Source organism: Sceloporus undulatus, chromosome 2 (genome assembly GCF_019175285.1).
Source record: "Sceloporus undulatus isolate JIND9_A2432 ecotype Alabama chromosome 2, SceUnd_v1.1, whole genome shotgun sequence".
Lineage (NCBI taxonomy): Eukaryota > Metazoa > Chordata > Lepidosauria > Squamata > Phrynosomatidae > Sceloporus > Sceloporus undulatus.
Window position 1 is genome coordinate 179,806,438 of NC_056523.1, and position 9,148 is coordinate 179,815,585.

A 9,148-nucleotide genomic window follows, 5' to 3' on the forward strand; every position below is an offset into this window, starting at 1 on the left:
ATGTAACTTCATGCACAAAAAGGTGTCTGCTACAGTTTGTTTCTCTCGAGTGCCACTGAATTGTCTGCTGTTTGCAGCAAACAGCACACTATATTGGCAGTGCAACCCAACATGAAGTTTGAACCAAAAGGGCAGGGGAGACAAAATGTTATTTTGAACAATTATAAGCTAGAATTCTGAAGTATTTGGGCATATAATAATAATAATAATAATTTGTTTTATTTATATACCGCTATTCCAAAGATCATAGCGGTGAACAGCAAGTAAGCTAATTTGCCCCCAACAGTCTGGGTACTCATTTTAGCGACCTCGGAAGGATGCAAGCCTGAGTCGAGCTTGGGCCCTTTTGCTGGTCTTGAACTCGCAACCTTGTGGTCTTGAGTGAATGGCTGCAGTACAGGCATTTAACCACTGCGCCACCAGGGCTCCAATCTCCATATTGTGGGAGAGGTAGAATTGTGGTATACACAGGCTAATTTCTACCATTTGGCTATTTCTACAAGTGAGAGTGGTTAAGCGGAGTATCTTCTATGGTTTAATTATTGTGATGGTACAAACCATTATTATTATTATTATTATTATTATTATTATTATATTATTATTATTATCCCTCCTCTCTTTATGGATTGAGGCAGGTTACAAGAAAACAGAAATAAAATACAAAACATAACATAATCAAAATTATGCAATCCCCAACCCTCCTGGCTTTTCTTTCCTCTAGATAAGCTGAGGTTATAAATCGTGGTCTGTTCTTAGTCTGTGAGTCTGGCTTGTCTCAGAAAAAAATCAGCCAGACTTCCTGGTTTATTTACACCTCACAATAAATCAGAGGCACACAACTTCCAGGGATGTGTGGTTCTTCACTGCCTTCCTAAACCCATCAGGGTCTGCACCTAGCCACATATGCTCTCATGTTTGCCATGGAACAGTGAGCCTCTCCCATTTCCCTTTAAAACAAAGTGTGTGGGGAGTATTTGCCTTTACAGTCTTTATCTGCACAGCTTCTGTTCCATACTATCCCCCCCCCCCCCCCCCCAGATGACAAAAAACACATGACTTCAAGTCCCGTTCCTCCCAATGGCAGCACGGTGCACACATCCCCTTGGGCAGAATGGTGGATGACATTGAATTCGTGGATGACAAACGTATGCTTGGAGAGGGCCAACTGTACTTTAAGAATTATGTACTGTACTTCCAAGAGAATGATTCAGTTTGAGCACAAGGTGCACATTCCCTGTGTGCCTTGTTTTAAAGAGGAATTACTTCCATCTTCTTTCCTTCTGCGCTGTTGCCTAAGTCAACAAAATTGTGGGGAGGAAGCAGGGGGCCTCTAAATAGTCATAAGGGATACTTGTGGCCTACGGCACATAATATTAAACAAACCATTTTGTTTTATTTCCCTGGGTTTTTAAAATAACCTCACTTTCAGGAGGAGCCAAGTGGGAACAATTGAACATTGCACTAGCATGCTGGCTCAAGACAAAATTTTGATGATTCTGAATTATGGAGAAGTGTGAATGTGGGCCATATGTATACCCAGCGACATAGGTGGGCATTTGTGGCCTTATATAACTACAAGCATTACGATGCTCCATTGGATGGAGCAGTGTCGAAATAGAAGTCCCTCTCTGGTTCTGTGTCATGAAGACCATTGTGGTGAGTATTCTCGTTCTCCAGACTGACACACCGAATAACAGCCATGGCTGCATTCTTAAAGGAAAGCATATCTGGAAAATAGCTTAAGGGTCTAAGCAATCCAGAAAATAATAATAACGTGGAGGAGTGACTGGAGGCTGCTGCAAGGACAGGAAAACAACCAAGACATCTTAAAGTGGATCATTTAGGATGCACTGCCATTTACCACAAAGGTCAAAAACTAGTAGTTTGGATCATCTACTTGGTCATCTGAAGTAATGAAAATTCTCTGGACTGCACACCATATTGCCAGATGGGAGACACGTGGTTTGGACACAGACTTATGTCTCAGATTTTAGAGAACAGACAGACACCTCCACCCAAGACTCAAAAATCTGGGCACCCCTAAATTATTTGAAGATGACTGAGACATGTTTATGGACTTCATCTGGTTTCTAGAGGACTGCTATTGTTTAGACATGGCTATTCCTTCATCTCCTGTTGTAATAGTTGGGTTTCATATGTTGTTAATTCAATATGAGCGTGCGTGTGTGTGTGCGCGCGCATGAGAGAGAGAGAGAGAGAGAGAGAGAGAGCACCTTTATACTTTTATACTTTATGTACCTCATTTCTCTACCCTTTTCTCTCTATATTTTATAGAGATAGTCAGATAGTTGCTAAGAAGCTGACACCTGGAAGTGCAAATTTTGGCTCTGATGTAGGACAGAAATTCAAGACAGTAGGAATAGGGCAGTTTGATACCACTTTAACTGCCATGACACCATCCTTCAGAATCCAGGAAGTTGTAGTTTTGTGAAGCAACAGCACTCTTTGGCAGAGACGGCTAAAGACCTTGTAAAACTACAAATCCCAGGAGTCCATAGGGTGGAGCTACAGCACTTAAAATGGTGTCACACTGCATTATTTCTACTACACAGATGCACCCTTAGTTTTTGATATGATGTCTGTCACTCAGTATCAAAGGTGCTACTAGATCTAGACTAACAGGATATGTCTCTCAATACAAAACTATTATTTTAAGCAGAGAAACCCTGCAGTTTATGTACTAAGTCTGGAAAGCTTGGAAAAAGAATAAATCAAAATCCCAGCCTACTGGGAAGAACAAGACTGCATCTCCTGTCACTCCTACTGAGTTGAGTATAAACTTTTGCACTTTGAACTCTCTTTGCAGCCATTGAAGTAAGCCAAGTATGAAGATGGGACATGGAAAGAGGAGAAAGAAACTGGTACATTTTTAAAGAAGGTAAGAAAATGGGATGGCAGAGGATGACTGTCCATGCCAAATCAGAACAATTGGAAGGTATGTCAGTGAGGACTGGACTGGAAAAAAAAGAAACAAGAGCAACTCAGCTGAAAATTATCTTTAGTAACTTATCTACATGTAGACCCAATACTGTTCTGTTCAATGATGAGATTATGTAGGCCCAACCATTCATTTCAAGTTTATCTTGCAAAAGTATTTTTTTTTTCTTTTGATTTATTTACACAGCATCTTTGTGGACTGCTGAAGCCTCATGGGCCTCTGTCTTAAAGACCCAGAGCATGTCAATTGTCAATGGCTTCAGCAAGACCTCATACTTTTGTTGTTGCATGCCTTCAAATCATTTCCAATTTACGGTTATCCTAGGATGAACTGATTGTGGGGTTTTCTTGCCAAGATTTGTTTAGAGGTATTTTGTCCTCGGCTTCCTCCAAGACTGAACCAGAACCTACACTGCAGAATTAGTTTGACACCACTTTATGACTATCCTACAGAAACGTGGGATTTGTAGTTCAGTGAGGTTTTCAGCCTGGTCTGTCAGAAAGCTCTGGTGACTCACCAAACTGCAGGACACTGCAGGATAGAGAATAATGGCAATGAAAATGGTGTCAAACTGTTTTAATTCTGCAGTGTGGCTCCACCCTGGGAAAGTGTGACTTGCCCAAAATCACTCAGTGGGTTTCCAAGGCTGAAGGGGGAGTTGAACGCTGGTTTCCAGAGTCCCACGCTAACACTCAAACTACTACACCATGCTAGTTCTGTAGTCCTTGTACTACAGTAACTCTTCTTAAAAGTAGCTTTCTAGACAGCTGGTGCCATCTACTGAGTCAGCAACAGCAACTTGAAATAGCTACGTGGGGAAATTACTTGTGTTTCAAAATCTACTTTGCTTACGATGTTTGAAATCTGCTGTCTTCTAATCTCTAGTGTTCCAGAGTCTTCCAGGGTGTTTGTTTACTATATTATACTAAATGCTTTTACTAATTTGACTGAAAAGACAATAACTTTCATGGAAGACTATATAAGCCTATTAGACTCATACTAGATCAGAAGACATGAGTTGAAGGAAGATTAGATTTTTTTTAAAAAAAAAAATCCATAGATACATATTGAATGTGTTTTACTCCAGCTAGACTCTTTGTCTGGCTAGCCCAAAGCTGTCTAATCTGATAGGCAGGGACTTGACATCCAAGGTGTTTCCCTGCTCTTCCTTTTCACTGGAGGCACCGCCGATTTAACCTGGAGCATTCTCCATGCAAGCCATGTGCTCTGCCACTGAGCTATGGCCCTTTCCAGACTATGCAAAGTACATAAAGAAAAAAGTAAAACAACTTGTCCTTGAAGACCCAGATATATATTTATTATAACTTATCGGATCAGATGTTAAAAAATACAGTTAGACCCTGTTGCGTGATATGCTCTTGGAGGAGTAATCTGTTTTTTCATTAGAACAAAATGATAACTTGTTTCACTGCTCATTAATTTTTGTTACTTACTTTCATTTTTGTTGTGTGCCTTCAAGATCACTGCCCCTTTTTTAAAAAAAATAAGATGCGTCAAATGCCTTAAAATGGGCTTTAAAAGTAACTTTGGAAGTGACTAGAACACATTACACATTATACCAATAAATCAACTCCTCACCTACTTGTGTTACTTTTTGAAACATGCCACAGTGTTACTCATTACACCCAAGAATATAGGAGATCCATAGTAAGGAACAATTGAAGCTGAAAACCAATGTCTCTCTCTATTTTCATGGCAAAAGAGAACAAGCCTACTGATACAGAGTTGACCAGAAAGGGAGAATGATATAAAGCAGTGGTTTTCCAAGTTAAGGGATATGGGAAACCAATTTTTAAAAAATGTTCCAGAGACTGGTACCATATTTGGGCCCATTCTCTACAGCTGCTTTTTTGTTTCCTGGAAACTCATTAGGGGCTGGCAACCAATAGCTCAGAGACCGGTATCTGTTCCTGGACCATTGCTTTGAGTAGCACTAATATAAACTATCAAGGGTTCAGATATATAATTCAGTACCAAAGTCAGGATCATCCATGTCATTGTATTTCCAATTTTTATGTATGGCTGTGAAAGCTGGAAATTGAAGATAGCTGGCAGGAAGAGAATAAGCTCACTAGAAATGTGGTGCTGGAGGAGAGCTTTGCAGATGCCATGGACTGCCAGAGAATATTGCACCAATAAATGGGCCCAAAAGCAAATCAAGCCTAAACCCTTTCTGGAAACCAAAATGATCAAATTGAGATTATTGTACTTTGGCCATCTCATGAGATGACAGGACTTAGAAAAGATGATAGTGAAAGGCAGTAGGAAAAGAGGAAGACTCCTTTACAGGTAATGCATCTGAGGAACTAGACTTTGTATTGTAGCAAAAACTTATGGCACAATAAATCAGTTAGTCTTCAAAGTGCTACAAGATTCCATTTTATGGTTATAAACTTATCAGAGGAATACTTAACCCAGCTTTAAAATAGTGTGTCCCTAACTCTGCTTGACAAGCCTTCCATTTGTGTTGCCTGTCTAACTCAGCTCAGCAAGAAGAGTCACCTAATTCCCTTTGCCTTTAGCCTCTGTAATAGTAAAGAGGTAACCACGTTAATCTGTTGTGGCAAAATCCACAAAGAGTCCTGCCAGACAAATGTTCTATGGTAGAATCTTCTTTGTCAGATACAGGGTGTGTATCTGACACCATTTCATCTTGTTGTTTCGGACGTTATGGGGAAATTTAGCACCCAGGAAAAAAATAGATAAAGCGGTAGGCATAAAATGGATGAACAGTCATGTTGGATCAAACCAAAAGCCTGTCTATTACAACATTGGTTCGAATCCCACTGGGTCCCTTATTCTTGTGGTTGTATACTTATTGTGCAATGGCTGCATGCAATTCAATGCTTGCATAAGTGGAGTTCTACAAGTGTTGCCATTTCCTAGGGGCCTATATCCTGTTGTTAGTCCTAAGTAGGCCCATTGAATCAATTGGGATTTATCTTTTGCCCATAGGTATTTTGAATGTTGATCCATTCAGCAATGGATTCAGTGTGCCTACTATAGTTGCAACTAACCAGGAGGATGCCAGTCATGCCATTGTGCATTCTTGAATGAGATGTAATTATTTTCCAGTCCCTTCAATGTACTGCTTCATTCACTAGGACTGCTGAAAAAGCCATTGTGCATTCCCATCTGCACAGCTGAACAATAAATAGATACATTGCAAAGGTAACACAGTGTTGGAAATTCTGCAGCAAGGTGGTTTAGTGCAACCATAATGTAACTAAGGAGATTATCACACGTGGCTTTTAAAACATAATTATAGTTGTCAAATAGCACCTTTGGCAAAACATATCATATGACATTGCCTCCAACCCATAGCTGCTGTGTCTTTCAGATTGGTTAGGGTGTCCCTTTTCATTGATAGGGCAACCCCATAAATAAGCTCCCAATCAAAGTTCAGTCCCTTCAGTTCTCATGTGTAAAATGTTGCTGCTGTGGCAGTTGCCATATTAGCAGTCAAATGGTGTCAGTGTCTCCTCCCGTTCCCCCTGTCCTCTCTCCCCCTCAAACAGGCTGATTCCTTTTAATTTTTTCTATTTCTTTTCTTTTAAAAAACTTAAATAGTATTAGCATGACTGTGGAACTGCATTTAAAAAGTAAAAACAAAGAAACAAGCAAAAACAAAAGGCAGGGAGGTAGGGTTAATGGGAAGTGTGGAGGATAGCATGATTGTGGAAACAGCCCCAGTTGTGTGATTGACAAGACATTTGATAATGGCTGCTCACAAACTGGAATGTTTCTGTTTTTGCTAACTAGTGTGATCACTGTGAGAATGGGGTTCATGTGACAATGTCCTTAGTGACTGCAGATTTATACTGTTCAAGCACAATGTAAGATCTCTGCCATTGGCCATTCTTTGAATGCAGTTAGTTGCCTATAGGAAACCACACACCCTCAAAATGCTAACCAATGTACATTATTGCATAAAATGCACATATCGTACATAAATACAAAACATGGCATATTGCAATGATTATAAAAATGATCTCAAATATTTTACGTGTTTATAGAGAAAATCACATAAATGCCAACCAGTTGTACACACACAGTATATGTAAACAGAGGGCAATAGACAGCACTATACAGTAAGTTAGGGAACAGTTGAAAAATTGTCAGTTACAAGTACAACAGACATCCAGGTAATAACCTGTTTTCCATGAGGTTTTCATTCGGTGTTAGTCTGGAATGCCAGAGTGTCCATAACAATATAATTGTACAAATCTAGGCCCCATTCACACTACGAAAAGTATCCAGGATGAATCCAGGTTGAATCCTTGTTGTTCACACATGTCCTGAAAGCAATTGATGCACCTGATGCACTTGGGGGGGGGGGGGGTTAGTAACCCCCCCCTTAACCCGGAATATTCTATACTGGGTTTTTTCCTGAGTTTTCCTGAAAGATCTGAACCGATCTGCATCTTCAGCAGTGTGAATAAGCTTCCAAATCAATTCGGATCACTCTGTATCATTCAAGGGAATGGAGGCGGCTTCATTTTATTCTGAAATGATGGCATGTGTGGGTAACAAAGGGGTTACAATGACTCAAAGAGATTTGTGAACCCAAAACAAAATGGGAACAACAAACCCGATATGCATCAGCGTGGTGATCCACATCTCCTGGGGACAAAAAATGGGTGTGAATGTCCTCCTAGAATCAAACTCTATGCCCTAACCCAAAATCACAAGAAACATTGTTGAAATGGTGAACTAAGTCCCCCAAAGCAAGGAAATGGGAATCACTGGATTTTTAAAAAATAAAATCCATATTGGGTGGAGAGCCTTTCTTTCCTCTTCCCTCATTAATATGTGTATATGCCTTCAAGACACCTGTCGACTTATGACGACCCCATGAAATTCATACGCCATTATTACCTGCCTGTAAATCTTTTCATATCTCAATAGCTGTAAAATCCTTATTCATCCTTCTCCACATGGTGTGTGTGTCCTACCTCTGAAACTATAACATATAACCAGATTCTCACTTTCTTCTAAAATATATCCTACACAGTAAGTATTCTAATCAGACCCCAAGGGAATATACCTGATTGCTGGCTTATTTGAGAACAGTATTCCTCACTGTTGACACAAGCCCCTGGCTAATGGTTAGCATCTTCCCCAACTGACAAATTAACATACGCCTTCCCTCAATGAACCTGCAATTCCTTACACAAGGTAATCCAGCCTGCTTATCTGAGACAGCTGTAAACTCTCATTGTCAACAGAACTGATTTACATGCACACTATTCCTGAAAGAAAGTGGTTGAAATTCAAGTTAGTTTGTCTCCTTAGATCAGAGCTGGGGAATTGTGCTCCTCAATATGCTTTTGGCCCAGAGCTTCCATCAGTTCTAACCAGCTTAGCCCAACAATAACTGGAAAACCTCACCATCCTTCTTTTTGCTTTGGAGTTCTTGTAGCTTGGTCTTCAGGATCTGACTTTCCAGGATCTTCCAGGAGAAAAAAAACTGAAATATATAAAGAAAGCAATGGCAAAGAGAAGGGGCATCATAATTATAACCTAGGCTGCATCTGCACTGCAGAAATAATGCAGTTTGACACCACTTACTGCCATGGCTCAGTGCTTTGGAATTATGCGATTTGTAGTTTTGTGAGATATTTGGCCTTCTCTGTCAGAGAGCTCAGGTGCCACAACAAACTCCAAATCCCAGGATTCTACAGACTGGAGCCATGACAATTAAAGTGGTGTCAAACTGCATTATTTCTGCAGCGCAGATGCAGCCCTAGACTTGTATAGGCCAAATTCTGCCCCTTTCATAGGACAAAGAAATACATTCGAAACAGGTATTTCAAAATAAATAATTGTATGGTAATGTCTATTTGGTGTGCAAACAAAGAATAAGAGAAAAATGACTTTAACCTGTGATGCTAACATTGGTGTTGCTATCAGGAAATGGATCACAACAAACTCTCTATATTTAAAGTGGGGTTTTGGTTTTTTTGCCATTTAACCCCCTCATGAAAACAAAAGTTACAAAAATGATTTTAAAAAACGAAAAATGAAATGTCTATGACTTATTGATAAAATAAGATCAGATAGTTATTGGGCAGAATAATGTTGTTTTCTTAAGGGCTGATTTTTATCTATCCTGCAACAGGTTCTGCTGCCTGGAAAGACAATTCTTTCTCAATTGTAAGCATCAGT

The 9,148-nt window shown here is 39.9% G+C and overlaps 1 long non-coding RNA gene across 1 annotated transcript; it reads right to left on the reverse strand.

The window, feature by feature from the left end:
• Positions 1-6,973: 6,973 nt before the first annotated feature.
• Positions 6,974-8,491, reverse strand: LOC121923204. The gene is made up of 2 exons (XR_006102329.1): positions 8,372-8,491; positions 6,974-7,603 (listed from the first exon to the last, which is right to left on the reverse strand). It is a non-coding gene; the product is annotated as an uncharacterized LOC121923204 (long non-coding RNA).
• Between the last annotated feature and the right edge of the window lie 657 nt (positions 8,492-9,148).